We start from the raw sequence: 20,665 nt of genomic DNA, 5'->3' as shown, positions 1-20,665 counted from the left end.
AGCTTCCATTTTCCTCAAAACTACCTTGTTTGAAGAATCTTTCTTTAACCCTTAGGTTGTAATAGAATGAAGCTTTTTTCTGATATTCCACTATCTTCGCATGTGTCTCATCTCGTACTTCATCAATTAGATCCAGGGCTAACCTTTGCCCTTCTTCATTTTCCTCAGCATTGAAAGCTTGAATCCTGGGGGAGGAATGTGATATCTCTACAGGAACAACTGCTTCTGCACCATATGCTAACATGAAGGGAGTTGCTCCAGTCGTGACTCTACAGGTAGTCCTATAGGCCCATAGTATGGGGAGTATTTCATCCACCCAGTTATTCCTTGACTTCTCAATCCTCTTCTTTAGTCCATCTAGGATTATTCGATTAGCCACTTCCGCTTGCCCATTGGCTTGCGGGTGAGCCACAGATGTGAATCGTAACTCAATTTCATTTTCCTCACAATACTTCTTGAACTCCTCGTTGTTGAACTGTGTTCCATTGTCAGTGACTAGGATGCGGGGAATTCCATATCGGCACATAATACTTTCCCATAGGAATTGTGCGACCTGCTTAGTTGTGATCTTGTCCAAGGGTTTGGCTTCAATCCACTTGGTGAAATAATCAATGGCCACAATCAGAAACTTCCTTTGTGCCGTGGCCATGGGGAAAGGCCCTAATATATCCATCCCCCATATAGCAAAGGGGATGGGGGAGTTGATAAAGGTCAGCATCTCGGGGGGTTGTCTAACAACTGGTGTGTGCTTCTGACAACGGTCACATTTTTTCACATATTCTTTGGCATCAGCCATCATTTCTGGCCAATAAAAGCCTAAACGTGTTATCTTATGAGCCAAGGGCCTGCCCCCCAAGTGTTGCCCACATATGCCTTCATGTACTTCTTCAAGAGCCAAGCGAGCCTCATCAGGCCTGAGACATCTTAAGTAGGGAAGCAGGAAAGATCTTTTATATAGAATTCCATCTATCAAAGAGTATCTTAGTGCTCGAACAGCCAATTTTCGTGCTTCAGTAGCATCGTTTGGTAACCAGCCGGTCTGAATGTGAGCCTTAATGGGATCAATCCATGACGTCCCCAGGCCTATAGGAGCCACAAGCTTAACATCAATGCTCCGTATTTTCAAAACGCGATAGTATACATTTCCAGAACTTTCTTACATCTCTGATGAAGCAAATTTTGACAACGCATCTGCCTTAGCATTTTCCTCCCTTGGAATGTGCTCAACATGGCATTCATCAAATTGGGTCATCACGGCCCTTACTAGGCGGACATATTTAGCCATCGTCTCATCCCTTGCCTCAAACTCTCCCTTCACCTGTGATACGACCAACTTCGAGTCTCCATAGACTTTTAAGTTCTTGACTCTAAGTGTCCCTGCTAAACCAAGACCAGCTATCAGAGCTTCATATTCTGCCTCATTGTTTGTGGTTGGGAAGTCTAGCTTCATGGTATACTCAATTAAGAACCCATTAGGGCTTTGTAAAACTAAACCTGCTCCACTTGAATTCATTTTTGATGCTCCATCAAAATAGAGAACCCAGTATTCTTTTTCCTTATTAACCTTCTCTTTATCCCCCTTATCAACTTCCTTGTCTTGAGATATGCTATCTTCCTGCCCCCCGACTTCTTGGTTGGGTATGGTACATTCCACCACGAAGTCAGCTAGTGCCTGGGCTTTTATTGCCGTTCGTGGCTTATACTTGAGATCAAACTCTCCCAGCTCTATTACCCACTTGATTAATCTTCCACTTGCCTTAGGACTGTGAATGATATTTCTCAGGGGCTGATTCGTTAGCACCTCAATCTGATGAGCCTGAAAGTAAGGACGCAGCTTTCTCGAAGCCATTACCAAGGCTAGAGAAAATTTCTCAATAGTTGAATAATTTAACTCAGCACCATGCAGAATTTTGTTGACATAGTATACGGGTTTCTGGACTTTCAGTTCCTCCTTAACCAATACAGCGCTCAAGGCACTCTCTGAAATAGCTAAGTACAAGAATAAAACTTCATTCAAAACTGGCTTAGCCAACAACGGGGCCTGCGCCATATATTTCTTTAATTCTTCGAAAGCCTTCTGGTTTTCCTCACTCCATACAAAGTCCTTAATGTTTTTTAGTGACTTAAAGAATGATAGGCACTTGTCTCCTGACTTAGAGATGAATCGTCCCAAAGCAGCAACCCTTCATGTGAGCTTCTGAACATCCTTGATAGTTTTTGGCGGTTCTATGTCTAGGATTGCCTTTATTTTATCGGGGTTAACCTCGATCCCTCTATTGGAGACCATTAATGTAACACCCCCAAATCCGGGGTCGGGGATCCGGGTTGTCACGAGTTCCATTTCCCTTAATAACACCCAATCTTAATAAATAATCAACTACTCTGTACTGTGACCCCACAATAAACACACACCACAAGTTATAGTCTCAGAGATGAACACTCAAAAAAATAACACAAGTCCTTATATTCCACAATTATAAACCGTTACACCTTAAGAAGGTTCTGAATAAATTTACATATTCCTTGCCATTATTACAATTCATATTTTCTAACCGCTTGCGAATCGGGAGCTTGGTCCTGTTCATCTTTTCTATCTGTTGTTGTGCGATGAAAGAAGAAAGAAAGGGTGAGCAGCAAGCCCACCAAAATAATATGTATAATGATTAACAATATATGAGCCTTCTCATAGTACTCATGAAAGTCTTGGTCAAAAGAAATGAACCAAGTTTGATATCTTAATGCGATGAAGTCGCAAAATATTCAGTATATATACATATATACTTTTCAAAATCTTGGAAGTCCTCTTCCATCCATAATATACACAGAGTTCCAGTTTATAACTGTATATATAAAAAAATATCGTTGCAAGGTGATCTCATATATCTAACCTTGTCTCAACGTTTTTCCGAAAATCTTTGTCATTCATAAGACAATCATTAACTAGATATAAGTTTAAAAGATGAAGTTACAAGATACCCCAAAATACTTATATCTTTCCCAAATACTACTTGAACTACCCCCGTTCAAGTTATAATCAGTTTCAAAGGTTCATCACATAGATGAGACTACAAGACAAGATTTGAATAGATTGAATCTTTGAATATCATTATAAATAATGAAGTTACGAGATACTTCATTAAGTCCCGATATATAAATATATTCATATATATCTCCCATACATTTTCTGAAAACCTCTGTCATGTAAAGTATGAACAGAGTTGCAATATCCAATAAATTTGGAAGGAAAAGAATTTTGGCATAAACCAGATATCTTGCTGATCAGGCAAATATACCAATAAGTAACCTTTTCTACTAGTAGATGGATGAATCCCCCACCGGTCATCACCCTGGCCACATAAGGACCTTGTGCTGGACCGCCACCCGGCCTCTTACGCGTTGATGGACTGCCACCCAGCCATTTACACATTGATAGACCGTACCCCGGCCTGTCGCTTATGCCGACTCAATTAGATGGGCTTACTTCCCGAACATTGGGCAAGTAATCAATTCATTTATCAAAACAGCAACCTTGTTGCGAATATAAAATACACCACAGAGCCGGATCCGTTAGATTTTTGAGCGAGTATTCAAGTCCCCTTAAAATGGAAGATCTTGAATTTGGAAACAAGTTTTGGGATCCTCTCTACCTTTTAAATTCATTTTGAAGACTCGAAAACATTTTTAAGAATGTTTGGAGTAATGCTGATTTAATAAAATAAATCAGTCCCAATATGAAAGAAATATCTGAATATTATTATTTAAATAATATTCCCATAAAGAATAATTGAGGTAGAAGTTGGAAAACTTATACTTGAATGAATAGCAATTAATCAAAGATATACTTATACGAAAGTAATATCTTTACTTGAATATCAAAAGTAAGTTTGATTATCGAACATTATTCTTTAATAAAATAAAGAATATTAATAAATAGTAAGCGGAGTCATAATACCTCGAATGAATATTATAAACAATATTCATTAAATAAAATAAAGGAGTCATACATCCTCAAATGAATATCCAATTAATAATCATTAATAATATAAACTGAGTCATAAGCCCTCGAATGAATATTCGAAATAATATTCAAATAATAAAATAAACTGAGTCATAACCCTCGAATGAATATTCAAAATAGTATTCAATTAATAAAATAAAAGTTATCGAATAAACCTTATTCGATTAATAGTTTGGAAAACTATAACCATATATATATATAAATATATATATTATACTCGGGAACATCGACTCCCGGTTTAGAAATATGTTCACCTTTGGGTCCCCTATACTAAGGGTATACGCAACTACTGCTTATCTCTAGCATAGGTATTATGCAACTATAAGCATCGAAATCAATAGATATATAAACCAAGAATATAAATCAGGCATGCCTATATACCATATCACATGCTACAATATATCGCAAGAATTTGCTAATAACAAATATGCATTTATCGCAAGATCATGCATATACACATATACATCACCACAACAGTATAACGGGTAGAAAACTTGCCTGAGCGACTGGGGGTTACGAATGGCTCGGGACGAGTCTGGTAACCTATAAGCAACAAGTAAGTTGGAATTAAACCAAAGTCACTTGTAAATCTATACTCTAACCAACTCAGACTCTAACGCTCGTTTTGCGCTTACTGATTTGCTTAAGTCACCCGGGTACCCTCGGCTCCACCATTTTTAATAATTTAACCTTTACGAGTTTTTAAGGCGATTCCTTCGCGAGTGTCTTACCAACTGCCTAACACACTTACCATAAATGTTTCATACATTAATTAACCCTTTTCGGTCTTTAACCTATGTTTCAAAGTAAGGTGAGGGGAAAAGTTTCGTTCGCGAAACGCCGTTACTTGAAACGGTCGTTTCTCCTAAACCGTGCATCGGAATCGAACGAACTACATATCAAAACGAAGCTCGTCACATGAGCTATCTAAACATGGCAGTGGTCATAATCTAGCAGGGGGTTCTCGGGTCCTAATGTTATGCACAAAAACAGTCTACAGAAAATCGGACGTTACGACGGCTATGTTTACGCGATTTTCCAAATTTAAACCAATTCAAACAACCACAATTTCAACTCCAATTCACAACCCAATCAAACCTCCATCTAAACTACATTACAACAGCCCCCAATCAACTCAATATTACCAATTTATTCATCTAAACCAAGTCAAAAAAAGTGACCAAGAACTTCAAATCTAACAAGCATCACTCCTAACTCCAAAATCAACAAAACCGCTTACTAAACAAAGCTCTATTATGAGTACACACTCATTACACTAACCCATCATCTAACATTATGAAATCCAAACCAACAAAACTTAATACTAAGGGTTTGAGAAGTTATACCTTCCTTGGAGAGTGGAGAATCAAGAGAATGGCTTGGAATCACCCTTAAAGTCCTTATCCAAGCTTAATCTAAACAAAACTTCAAGAACACAAATTTTATTTCTTGAAAAACAATATTCACCATCTTCTTCCATGATTTATAGAAAAAGATTGGCTTGGAATTAGAAGCTTAAACTTATAGGAAGTATGTAACTATCCATGGGGAAGCTTAGATAATTACCTTGCTAAATAGTAAGTGGTGGAGCTTGGATCTTCATCTTTTAAGGAATGGGCCGAGAGCATGAAGAAGAAGAAGAGAGATTTTTTGTGTTTTGCCTTGTTTTGCTTTTGGTTGGTTGATTTTTGTTGTTTGATTTAGTCAATTACCTTGTTGCCCTTGAATTTGTGTGGTTCTCATTCAACCACACCTCCTTCCTTCCCATGTCATGCCTACATCACTTTGTGATGTCATCACCCCTCCTTTGTCCTCTTTCTATTGGTTGGATGACATCATCCCCACTAATCCCTTTGATTAGCTTTTAATTGTTTGCCTAATGACCGCTAATCTGTTATACGGTTCGCTTAACTTTCGTTTTCGTTTATCGTTTGAGGGATCATACCCGGGATCTTATTACTTAGGTTCCCTTAACCTTTTTCAATATATTGTATTCCTTCTATGATCCTCTCTTATAATCCTTTAATTTAAATCCTTTTTATCCTGTTACCTTTTTCTCAATTCTTTCCGTATCTAGTGGATTTCCGGGAAAAATCAAAGTGTTCGGATTTGGATTCTGACGATCTTTACATACACTTATATCCCATATAAAGTACTAATAAAATCTCAGAATATCCATATCAGAACCCCTACATAGTGTGACATGAAAAGTTTTCTCATTCAGCAAAAACACTATTCATAAGGGTTTCAAAAATTTCCAAAAATTGGGGTTATTACAGTCTCCCCTCCTTAAAAGGATTCCGTCCCGGAATCAGATAGAAAATGAATAGGGATACTTTCTTAGCATTACACTTTCTAACTCTCAAGTAAATTTTCCCACATTGTGGTTCTACCATCAAACTCTTACTAGTTTGATAACCCTTCTCTTAAGCACTCGTTCCTTCTTAATCTATACCCTTCCTGGTTGCTCCATATAGGTTACGTCTGGTTGCATGTCTATGCGCTCCTATGCCCCTATTTATCTGGCATCCGAATTACACTTTCTTAACATTGATACGTGAAACACGTTATGACTTGCTACATGATCGGGGGTAGGGCTAGCTCATATGCTAACTTCCCAAACGTCTTAATATATCCGAGGGTCCAACAAATTGTAGACTTAGCTTTCCTTTCTTTCCGAACCTCATCAATCCTTTCCAAGGGATACCTATAACATTACTAGGTCCCCTATTTCGTACTCTTTATCCTTTCGTGTCAAATCAACATACTTATCATGTCCATCTTGGGCTACTACCAGCCGTCCTCTGATTAGATCTATCATATCCTTGGTCCTTTAGACCACTGCTGGTCCGAGCATCTTGCGCTCTACAACTTCATCCTAACATAAGGGAGATCGATATTGTCTTCCCTCAAGGATCTCATAAGGCGATATCTTAATACTGACATATGATCTATTGTCGTAAGAAAACTCAATCCGTGTTAAGTGATCATTCCAATTTCTTTCAAGTCTATTGCACAGACTCTCATTATAGCTTTTAGCATTAGAGCTTTTGCTTCTTAATACCCCTTCTTTTCCAGTTCGTAATCGCTACTACCTTCCGTTCCTAATATTATACTGGTTATACTTTTGCTCGTTAGCGTTCTATAACCTTTTAATAACCACGTCAACCTTAGTATCACAAATGTGTTCCCATTCCGCATACTACCACCATTTTATTACTCCTTTTTCAGTTGTTTCTATTTTCCAAAATTTGATCAATCAAATAGAAGTAAAGGAATTTGTTGAGAGATCACTATGATCATGAACACTTGTTATATCGCTTAGTTAGTACAGAAGGTGGCCAGCCTTTAGTATTTGACAAGCAATTAAACAATAGCTGGTATCCTACTAGGCTTCTATCACACAGATAGATAGTCATTCGGCAATACCTCCCCTTTCTGGAAGGGTTGTTCTTCTCAGCTTACATGAAATGAAAAGAAGAGAAAAGAACGAATTGAAGAGAATTGTATATATGAAAAATATACTGCCACAAAATATCTGGCTTGGAACCTACCTCTGAACTATAGAGGTTTGTCATAGGAGAACAAATCATATACGTATATAAATCAACATTAAGCATTATAGCCTCGTATTTCCCATGCCTAAATATTTTCGCTATCCCGTCCATCATTCTATGGACCCACACTCTTCCTCGAGCTTATACATAATCACCTTTGAAACTCCCTCGACATCGAAAATCGAATCTGGGATCTCATTCTAGACATCATCGTTACTAGAATTCTATGCTTGCACCGTAACCTTCCTCGTATAATAATATGACTCTCTATTGATAAGAAAGAATAAATATTCAATAGGTAGATACTCTACTTAATTAGTCTATCAATGTTCTATCAATGATAACTTATACACTACCATGACCCGATTAGTGGTACTCAATCTCAACACCCATTCCAATACAACTCTCACGGTTGTAATCAACTCATTACTCACGGAATCATTACTGCATTACTATGGTCCACCACTGACCTACTGTCGTCATTCACCTTTCCATAAAATCTTAATATCTAACCATACGGAGTCCATACATGTCGTATCAAATCCTTCTAAGGAGGTAACATAATCACCATTCATGATTCATGAAGAACACTCCTGATCCTGACATACATACATGACATGAAGCAGAAAAAAGTGCAGAAGAGTTTCAATCAAAGCAACGATAGTAGGTTAATACCATTCTTAATCATACGCCCTAAATAGAAGACTTAACTCAAGGGTTCATCTAGTCCTTTTTGAAACATGGTCCTGACTTATCTCAAGATATGACCTTCTAAGATAGATAGCCCGTTCATGGCGATTACACGAATTAAACCTTTACCAACTACTATTACGGTTGGGTATTGCACAGTCATCAGGAGGAATGTCAATCTTCCAAACCATAATACAACCTTCACAGTTTTAACCATCATCACTGTATTCTTTTGGCACAAGTGCCTATAATTATCCTCTTACCTTTAAAGTGTCGGCCACCTCTTTAGCCTTTCATGATAGTAAAATTTCCTTACAGTCAATGTCATTTTAACCACCTCCAAATAAATTTTCTACCTTATTTCAATCACAGCTTATGTGAAAATGCTTTCCTTAAAATCTGATGAGTAAAAAAAAATCACCATTTTTTTATAAGTTATTGCCTCAGTCTTTAGAGGTTAATCACTGTCATGACTGACTCTCAATCATAATTAGAACATCTTTTATCTTAAGTCCTAATTGCCCTGAACAATTTCGACCATTACTGGTTCGATCCATACCTTCTCGTGGTTTAACACGTGCCCCACTTGGCATCATTATAATTACGTCATATTTCCTTTATCAACATTTCTATTTTTGAGAATTTTGAATATTACCTTTCTCCTTGTAAAACCTCTAAGGTTATCCTTGAATCGTTCCTCCTGTATTCCCTAGATACAGGGCATATCAAGATACCATTTATTAATACTAGAATCATTGTCTATATACTTCTGGAAAATTTCTCCACTGATTCTTAAAGGTTGTTATTACCTTAATCCTTTCCAATTCATACTGTCAAAACTCATACTATCCCTATTAAGGGTGAAATGCCAACCTTCATGCATTCCCCTATGGTTCATCTCAAGTTATCGAAGTTATATCTTTAATTCCACCTTTAAAAGGTACCTGCATCCATCCATGGATAAATCAAGTCATATATCCTTAATAGATTATCTTATTCATCATTCCCACCTCGATAGTCTATACCTAATTTCATAATAGCATCCTTATTCAAATTGAGGTCAATCCATATGGCCTCCAAAAGATAACAATGGTCATCCGCTTTTCTTTCCTGATTTGGTAATGATAACATGGATGTTCTGGAAGATATTGGTCGTGTTCACGTGAACATCTTCTTAATAAATCGTCATTTTCTTTTGTTGTTTATCTCAACAGCCCCTTCAATGTTGGGATATCTCTCATACCTGGCGTCTCCCTTTCTGGGTATCAAGCCACCGGTCTTACACTTCATATTCTTGAAGGTCACTTCCTTCATCCAATTTTCCTAATTTCTTACTTCCTTGTCTCCTCAGTCTATCCGCGTCTCATTATTTATCCTTCGAATTACCTCAAGGTTTCCTCGAATCCTCCCAACTTACAGGGGATAAAATATATGTATCTCTTATTCCTTCAACCATCAATTTTAACTCATGGTGAATCACCCTCATCCTGACGATTACATACCTTTCTATTTCTATTGCTACGAGTCTTTAGGGTTTCCTCATACCCAACTCCCTTATCATTCCTCAAACTCTATTGCCGTTATATTCCTTTCCACTTCAATTTCTTTTTATTTTCCTTTCTCTTATCATTATTTCATGAACCAACACAACATAAGCATTGATTTCAAACATCCCATCATTCTGTATTCATGCCCTTAGAACGAATCTTGACAACTTTTACAACTTAGATTCACAATTCATCATACTCGTCTGCCTTTGTTCTGGCTCTAAAGCTTTTACACTATCTCCATAACCTTGGGAAGTACTTTCCTGAAAATAATTGACTGAACTTAAATCAGTTTATTATAATCTCTTGCTCCGTGCCTTCCTTGGCCTTTCACCGGCGGGTGGTCTCTCTCTTAGGAGGGTAAGTGACAAAAATAGTCTTTTGTGATTCGTCAATCATTTAGAATCTCAAATGATTCCTGTATTTCCTTTAGCCAGGCTCTTGCCTCGACTGGGTCAGCTTGTTCCTTAGAACTCAGAGAGCTTAGCGACTTAAGGGTCCTGAAAGAATTTCTCACCGCATTGTTTCCTCGGGGTGGTGGTTGGGGATAATAGTCTAAGTCCTTTTTAGACAGGTCCATGAATTGTCGTATAGGGGTGCCGTCTCGGGTCTCCTTTCCTTACTCGACTTTCTGTTTCCTTAGTATGAAATGTTTCATCCTTCTCCCATACTTGGGGTTATCTTTTTATTTAAAATCCTCATTTTCCACTCCATTATGTCATGGGTTCCTTCTATCTTGATGGCGACCTCCCTGACTATCACGTTCAGGGTTTGCTCTAAATCTTATTCCTCAAACTATGGCTCTCATCTAAGTTCTCATCTTTAAGCTCTTAAACATTTGGAACCCAAATTCTATAGGAATACCTCATTATTCCCTTATCATCTTTCTCGGTATTAATCTCATATATATTTTTTTGGCTCTCTGCCTTCATTCATCACTTTTTCTGGCACAATATGTTCTTTTCCAATAATTCGGTTTGTCTTGCAATCTCAAACAGCTTTTCGGTACCGGCTCCGGTTACCTTCACTTCTATTTCCATTTTCTCAAAATCTCTTATAAACTCTCTCAAAGACATTATCATCTTGAGTCTCTCCTTTTTACTAAGGGCATCAGCCACCACATTGGCTTTCCCCGAATGATAAAGAATCTCCCAATCATAATTCTTGATTAGCTCTAACCGCCTCCTCTGGCGTATGTTGAGCTCTTTCTACGTAAGAATGTACTAGAGCACTCGTGGCTTAGGTAATTCTCGCACTTCTCTCCATACAAGTAGTGCCTCCAATATTTAGGGTAAAACTATTGCCACGAGCCTAAGCTCATGGGCGGGGATATCGAATTTCATATTACCTTAATTGTCTTGACGCAGACGCGATTATCTTGCTATGCTAAGAAGCACCCTAATTCCTTATGCGAAGCGTCACTTACAAATCACAAAATCTCCTTTTTCCATCCGGCAATGCCAACATAGAGGCCATCACCAATCTTTGCTTCAGTTCTTGAAAGTTGTTCTCGTATTTCTCTATCCATTCGAACTTCTCAGTCTTACGAGTAAGCCGCGTTAAAGGGGCTACTATCTTTACAAACTTGAACGAACCTCCGGTAGTGACCGGCCAATCCTACCTCTGGGAGTTGCCCTAACCATGGTCATCAATTCATCAGTGGTCCTTCATTCATTCTTGTCAGGATCCTCCACGAGATCCTCCTCAGCAACAATCCCATCTAGGACAACATCCTCAACCGCTACATCCTCAATATCAACATCATCCGGTCCTGCATTAGGACACTCTATCGGATCCACAATCCGATCTCCAATTAGTAATAAAACATCATCGCGTTGTTGCTCCTCAACCTCAGGGTTCGGAGTCCCGCTACTCTATACGATAACGAACTACGCTTCTATCGCTACATTTATAAGGGTTCCCATAAGGGTTTTAACTGTCAGTACTACGTTAGGTAGTCCGACTATGAACTTGGCAAGAGTTCTTATTATCTTAGTGAACTTATTATCTTAACGTCACATCATCTCTGAGGTTTATAACGCATAGCTCTGATACCATTTCTGTAACACCCCCAAATCCGGGGTCGGGGATCCGGGTTGTCACGAGTTCCATTTCCCTTAATAACACCCAATCTTAATAAATAATCAACTACTCTGTACTGTGACCCCACAATAAACACACACCACAAGTTATAGTCTCAGAGACGAACACTCAAAAAAATAACACAAGTCCTTATATTCCACAATTATAAACCGTTACACCTTAAGAAGGTTCTGAATAAATTTACATATTCCTTGCCATTATTACAATTCATATTATACATAAGTCTGGTTCATCAATAGTTGAAAACCTAGCCTATAGGTAGCTCCTACCTCAGCTACGGCGGCATCAACGCTTTCAGAAGACTGCGGAACGTTTTCTAACCGCTTGCGAATCGGGAGCTTGGTCCTGTTCATCTTTTCTATTTGTTGTTGTGTGATGAAAGAAGAAAGCAAGGGTGAGCAGCAAGCCCACCAAAATAATATGTATAATGATTAACAATATATGAGCCTTCTCATAGTACTCATGAAAGTCTTGGTCAAAAGAAATGAACCAAGTTTGATATCTTAATGCGATGAAGTCGCAAAATATTCAGTATATATACATATATACTTTTCAAAATCTTGGAAGTCCTCTTCCATCCATAATATACACAGAGTTCCAGTTTATAACTGTATATATAAAAAAATATCGTTGCAAGGTGATCTCATATATCTAACCTTGTCTCAACGTTTTTCCGAAAATCTTTGTCATTCATAAGACAATCATTAACTAGATATAAGTTTAAAAGATGAAGTTACAAGATACCCCAAAATACTTATATCTTTCCCAAATACTACTTGAACTACCCCCGTTCAAGTTATAATCAGTTTCAAAGGTTCATCACATAGATGAGACTACAAGACAAGATTTGAATAGATTCAATCTTTGAATATCATTATAAATAATGAAGTTACGAGATACTTCATTAAGTCCCGATATATAAATATATTCATATATATCTCCCATACATTTCCTGAAAACCTCTATCATGTAAAGTATGAACAGAGTTGCAATATCCAATAAATTTGGAAGGAAAAGAATTTTGGCATAAACCAGATATCTTGCTGATCAGGCAAAGATACCAATAAGTAACCTTTTCTACTAGTAGATGGATGAATCCCCCACCGGTCATCACCCTGGCCACATAAGGACCTTGTGCTGGACCGCCACCCGGCCTCTTACGCGTTGATGGACTGCCACCCAGCCACTTACACATTGATAGACCGTACCCCGGCCTGTCGCTTATGCCGACTCAATTAGATGGGCTTACTTCCCGAACATTGGGCAAGTAATCAATTCATTTATCAAAACAGCAACCTTGTTGCGAATATAAAATACACCACAGAGCCGGATCCCTTAGATTTTTGAGCGAGTATTCAAGTCCCCTTAAAATGGAAGATCTTGAATTTGGAAACAAGTTTTGGGATCCTCTCTACCTTTTAAATTCATTTTGAAGACTCGAAAACATTTTTAAGAATGTTTGGAGTAATGCTGATTTAATAAAATAAATCAGTCCCAATATGAAAGAAATATCTGAATATTATTATTTAAATAATATTCCCATAAAGAATAATTGAGGTAGAAGTTGGAAAACTTATACTTGAATGAATAGCAATTAATCAAAGATATACTTATACGAAAGTAATATCTTTACTTGAATATCAAAAGTAAGTTTGATTATCGAACATTATTCTTTAATAAAATAAAGAATATTAATAAATAGTAAGCGGAGTCATAATACCTCGAATGAATATTATAAACAATATTCATTAAATAAAATAAAGGAGTCATACATCCTCAAATGAATATCCAATTAATAATCATTAATAATATAAACTGAGTCATAAGCCCTCGAATGAATATTCGAAATAATATTCAAATAATAAAATAAACTGAGTCATAACCCTCGAATGAATATTCAAAATAGTATTCAATTAATATAATAAAAGTTATCGAATAAACCTTATTCGATTAATAGTTTGGAAAACTATAACCATATATATATAAAAATATATATATTATACTCGGGAACATCGACTCCCGGTTTAGAAATATGTTCACCTTTGGGTCCCCTATACTAAGGGTATACGCAACTACTGTTTATCTCTAGCATAGGTATTATGCAACTATAAGCATCGAAATCAACAGATATATAAACCAAGAATATAAATCAGGCATGCCTATATACCATATCACATGCTACAATATATCGCAAGAATTTGCTAATAACAAATATGCATTTATCGCAAGATCATGCATATACACATATACATTACCACAACAGTATAACGGGTAGAAAACTTGCCTGAGTGACTGGGGGTTACGAATGGCTCGGGACGAGTCTGGTAACCTATAAGCAACAAGTAAGTTGGAATTAAACCAAAGTCACTTGTAAATCTATACTCTAACCAACTCAGACTCTAACGCTCGTTTTGCGCTTACTGATTTGCTTAAGTCACCCGGGTACCCTCGGCTCCACCATTTTTAATAATTTAACCTTTACGAGTTTTTAAGGCGATTCCTTCGCGAGTGTCTTACCAACTGCCTAACACACTTACCATAAATGTTTCATACATTAATTAACCCTTTTCGGTCTTTAACCTATGTTTCAAAGTAAGGCGAGGGGAAAAGTTTCGTTCGCGAAACGCCGTTACTTGAAACGGTCGTTTCTCCTAAACCGTGCATCGGAATCGAACGAACTACATATCAAAACGAAGCTCGTCACATGAGCTATCTAAACATGTCAGTGGTCATAATCTAGCAGGGGGTTCTCGGGTCCTAATGTTATGCACAAAAACAGTCTACAGAAAATCGGACGTTACGACGGCTATGTTTACGCGATTTCCCAAATTTAAACCAATTCAAACAACCACAATTTCAACTCCAATTCACAACCCAATCAAACCTCCATCTAAACTACATTACAACAGCCCCCAATCAACTCAATATTACCAATTTATTCATCTAAACCAAGTCAAAAAAAGTGACCAAGAACTTCAAATCTAACAAGCATCACTCCTAACTCCAAAATCAACAAAACCGCTTACTAAACAAAGCTCTATTATGAGTACACACTCATTACACTAACCCATCATCTAACATTATGAAATCCAAACCAACAAAACTTAATACTAAGGGTTTGAGAAGTTATACCTTCCTTGGAGAGTGGAGAATCAAGAGAATGGCTTGGAATCACCCTTAAAGTCCTTATCCAAGCTTAATCTAAACAAAACTTCAAGAACACAAATTTTATTTCTTGAAAAACACTATTCACCATCTTCTTCCATGATTTATAGAAAAAGATTGGCTTGGAATTAGAAGCTTAAACTTATAGGAAGTATGTAACTATCCATGGGGAAGCTTAGATAATTACCTTGCTAAATAGTAAGTGGTGGAGCTTGGATCTTCATCTTTTAAGGAATGGGCCGAGAGCATGAAGAAGAAGAAGAGAGATTTTTTGTGTTTTGCCTTGTTTTGCTTTTGGTTGGTTGATTTTTGTTGTTTGATTTAGTCAATTACCTTGTTGCCCTTGAATTTGTGTGGTTCTCATTCAACCACACCTCCTTCCTTCCCATGTCATGCCTACATCACTTTGTGATGTCATCACCCCTCCTTTGTCCTCTTTCTATTGGTTGGATGACATCATCCCCACTAATCCCTTTGATTAGCTTTTAATTGTTTGCCTAATGACCGCTAATCTGTTATACGGTTCGCTTAACTTTCGTTTTCGTTTATCGTTTGAGGGATCATACCCGGGATCTTATTACTTAGGTTCCCTTAACCTTTCTCAATATATTGTATTCCTTCTATGATCCTCTCTTATAATCCTTTAATTTAAATCCTTTTTATCCTGTTACCTTTTTCTCAATTCTTTCCGTATCTAGTGGATTTCCGGGAAAAATCAAAGTGTTCGGATTTGGATTCTGACGATCTTTACATACACTTATATCCCATATAAAGTACTAATAAAATCTCAGAATATCTATATCAGAACCCCTACATAGTGTGGCATGAAAAGTTTTCTCATTCAGCAAAAACACTATTCATAAGGGTTTCAAAAATTTCTAAAAATTGGGGTTATTACAATTAATCCCAAAAAATTTCCAGACCCTACTCCGAAAGCACACTTTGTAGGATTTAACATCATCTTGTGGTACCTCAGGACCTCAAAAGCTTCCCTCAAATGGGCTATATGATCAGTCTTTACTAGACTCTTGACTAACATGTCATCAACGTAGACTTCCATAGTCTTGCCAATAAGATCCTTAAAAATTTTATTTACCAACCTTTGATAGGTGGCTCCTGCATTCTTGAGACCAAATGCCATAACAAGATAACAATAAACACCAAAGTCAGTGATGAATGATACATTTGGGATGTCGTCCTTGTGCATCTTGATCTGATTGTATCCACTAAATCCATCCATAAAGCTCAGCATTTCATGCCCAGTAGTGGCATCTATCAAGGTATCGATCCTTGGTAACGGAAAACAGTCCTTAGGACAGGCATCATTTAGATCAATGAAGTCCATACACATCCTCCATTTTCCATTAGCCTTCTTCACTATTACAGGGTTTGTAAACCACTCTGGAAATTGAATCTCCTCAATGAAACCAGCCTCCAAGAGCATCTCCACTTCCTGTTTTATAGCTTCTTGCCTTTCTGGAGCAAAACTTCTTTTCTTTTATTTTACCATCTTCTGATTTGGGTCCACATTCAGCTTGTGAGTAATCAATTCCGGGTCTATGCCTGGTATATCAGCCGCTGACCATGCAAAAACATCACTATTTTCTTGCAAAAATTTCACCAACTTCCCTCTAAAAGGCTCCTCGAGCGTTGCTCCAATAAAAGTCACCTTCCTAGGATCTTCGGGGGCAAAGGAATTGAAACCAAGTCTTTTGCTGGCTTTCCCCTTTTCTCATCATTCTCATGGATATCCAGATCTTCAATAGGAAGAACCTGCCCCCAACTCCATCTACCCTCAAAGAGGCCACATAGCAGCTTCTATCCATTTTTTGATCTCCTCTTTCTTCTCCAATCCCATCTCGTGTCGGAAACTTCATAACTGAATGATAAGAAGAAGGGACTGCCTTAAAGGCGTGTATCCCTGTTCTTCCCATGATAGCGTTATAGGTCGAACTAGCCTTCACCACCACAAAGTCCAACATCTGAGTTGCTTGCCTTGGTTCATGTCCTATGGTTGTTGGCAACTTGATTATTCCTTATACGGGGCATTCCACTCCTGCGAATCCATATATCGGCATGTCGGTTGGGGTCAATTGGGAGTCATTATATCCCATCCTTAAAAAGGTGTCATGGAGCAAAATATCCACTGAAGCACCATTATCCACAATGACCCTTCTTACCAGGCTGTTCCCTATTATCGGGGTTATGACCAACGGGTCGTTATGGGGAAATTTCACACCCTCCAGATCAGAATCATCAAAAGACATTGTTACTCCTGTCCTGGCCCTCTTCGGGGCTTCCCCAACAATATGCATAACTTCTCAAGCATACGCTTTCCTGGAGTTCTTGGATAACCCAGCAGCAGTTGGTCCTCCAAAGATTGTGTTGATCACAGGCCCTTGGGGGCACGGTCCTCTGAAGATTGTATTTATCACCAGTCCCCTAGGTTGGGGATTTCTCCCCTGATCTTCTTGATCTCTCCTTCGGTCATCAAAGTTCCTTCTCACGTTGTTGCTTCTATCCCATCCTTCTCCAGTATATTTGTTCAATCTTCCTTTTCGAATGAGGAACTCAATTTCATCTTTTAGTTGCCTACACTCATCGGTGTCATGACCAACATCTTTGTAAAATCTGTAATACTTGCTCTTATCTAGCTTAGCAGGATCAACCTTCAAGGGCTTAGGCCAACGAATATCTCTATCTTTCTCGATCTCCATCAAGATCTGGCTTCTAGAAGCATTCAGCTTAGCGTATTCAGTGAAATTTTTCCCAGGTCCTCCCTTCTTGGGGGTTGAATCAGAGTTTTGCTCGGTTCTAGGATACTTGTCCTTAGCAAAATACTCTAGATCAGTTTTCCGCTTCTTGCCTCCAGTGGGCTCATTACTTACTACGATCTTCCTCATGCTTTCTTCAACCTTGATATACTTCCCTGCCCTATCCTGGAGCTGCAACATGCTTTCAGGGGGACATTTGGCCAAGGACATTTTAAAAAACTCATCCCTAGTTCCTTGTTGCAGTGCTATCATGGCTACCTTATCATCAAGGTCTGGGACTTTTAAAGCCTCCTTTGTGAAATGATTCAGGTAATCTCTCAAGGATTCCTTTGTTCCCTGCACAATGCTCATAAGAGATGCCAAACTTTTCTCATGAACTCTCCCACTGATGAATTACTTAATAAAAGCCTGATTTAATTCTCTGAACGACCCAATAGAGTTTGGGGGCAAGCGACTATACCACCTTTGAGCCATACCCGACAGGGTCTGAGGAAAGGCCCGACACTTAATAGCATCATTCACGGGCTGCAACAGCAGTGCATTAGAGAATGTTCTGACATGATTAGCGGGATCTCCCATGCCGTCATAAGCTTTTATAGTTGGCATCTTGAACTTCCTTGAGATATGGGCATTCATTATATCTTCAGTGAAGGGTGGAGTAGGATCATTAGGATCTCCAAGGGAAGAAGATTGCTTGGATCAGCCCTAGGGACAATAGCCCTTCTCTGCACTGGACCATCCAGGTCTATGATGGGAGGAGGATTTCTCCCCCTAGGAGGTGCTGGGGGTCTGGTGGTCTTGTGCGCCTCCAGGTCGCGCCTCAGCCTTTGAATCACAGCCTCGTGAGCCCTGATTCTTTCCTGCACTTCTTAAGGATTCGTCCCTTGGGTGCTTTGAGGGCGTTGACTACCATCAACCATCGGCTCTTTGCCTGCACGTCTCCTTCTTGGGGCTACTTCATCATCCAAAGATTCGGAGTCTCTCTCAGTGTAAGGACCAGAAAATTCCTGATCCTCAGGGATAGGAGCCAAACCTTGTATGTATGGGGGCGATCGCCCTCGTGCTTCACTTCGCCCAACATGTCCGCTTCCTCCAACCTCGGGGTAAAGGGGCATCCCATAAGGGGGGTTAGTAGTAACAACAGTTGAATATTCATACCCGATGGGTCGAGAATTCACAGGTGCATGTACTTGTTGAACTTGAGGATTCGTACCTTGAGTAACTGAGGGGATCGTCCCTTGTTGCTGAGGTTCAGTTGCCCTTATCCGGGCTTCTCCTTGTGTGGTTGCATTAGTTGAATGAGGAGGTACCTACACAGTTGAAGAAATCACTTGGGTTGTCCCCGTTGGTATTCCTCCTCGAAGGGCTCTAACTGTTCTCCGTGTATTCGCCATGGTTATTGTTGTGCTGTCCCACAGACGGCGCCAAATGTTATGGATAAAAAACTAAGGTTATTATTTGTTGTATTTATTGCTAAGGTTCGGGAGCTCAAGGCCTTTAATGGCTGCTCTCGTGTTTCGTAGCTTAACTCTGCCTTTACGAGATGCCTACGATCTCTGTAAAATTAGAGAATCAAGCCAAAAAACGTAGTTCTAATTTGTGGGGTGAGGCCCCTTATATAGATGCTGGTGGTCCTTGAATTGGACTTGATATAGGAGACTTGGTGGGCAAGTCTCATAATTAGAATGGACTTTGGAGTCCTAAATAGTAGGAAACTGATTCCTTATCCTTTTAGGTCCCTTTGAGGCTAATCTGCAAGGATTTATATCCTTATCGGGACTCTTCTCAATGGTTGTTTTTTCCCTTATTAATTAATTACGAAATTAATTAATATTCAGGGTTTTTGGGCCTTCTTTGTTTTATCAGGCCTGATATGGTCCATCAGGCCTGATCAATGTGTTGACCTTTTTGGTCTGAATGTCATACATCTTCTTATTGGGCCTAGCAGCCCAAATCATATATAATTAATGTAATATTTAATTACACAATCAGGATTTATTTATCCCTATCAAAAACATTTTGTTATTAATTGATTATCATATAGTTAGTCAATGTTGCAATAGTTAGGCTATGCCTAGATGTGTAGAAATTGTTACCTTGCATTAAATACTTGCTACCTTTGTTTTAATATAAATAGATTGCATCTGTGAATGAAAATTTTACACCAAGCAATTCTTTCTATGCTCATATTTCTCTCTCCTCTTACTCTCTAATTTAGTAGCTCTTTTATAGTTACCATTATTACTAGTATATTATAACACGTTATCAGCACGAAGCCCTGCCAAAACTGAGAAGGTATAATTTTATTTTAAATATACATATATATAAGTAGATGCGGTTACACCCTCTACAAATAATTTAAATATATATATATGACCAGAGTAGAAGCGGTTACACCCTCTACTAAAAATTTAATTATATGGCTGAAGCACCGCCTATTAAAATAATTTACGGTATCATTTAATTTTGGGTAATAACAAGTATAGTGAGAACCTTAATTTATAAATTGCATAACTATCGAATAATAACTTTTGCCCCTAACTAACTTATGCAGGATTGCCCACTTTAATTTATTATTGGTCGGAGATAACCTGCATACGCAAACGTCCGTTTGGCGGGTGAAAATCCATTTGTCATTTTAAATATATATTTGTTTATAATATCAATGATAATAATGATATATGTATTGATTATTGCAAACTTGTAATGCACCCAATTAAGTAGGATTTTTATGTAATATTTACATTGATGAATTAAAGTTTAAAATTGATTCTGATTTAATATGACAAATATTACAAGCTTGTCATTCGT

This window comes from Apium graveolens, chromosome 8, assembly GCF_009905375.1.
Source record: "Apium graveolens cultivar Ventura chromosome 8, ASM990537v1, whole genome shotgun sequence".
NCBI classification, from domain to species: Eukaryota; Viridiplantae; Streptophyta; class Magnoliopsida; order Apiales; family Apiaceae; genus Apium; species Apium graveolens.
This window is presented reverse-complemented; position numbering follows the sequence as displayed.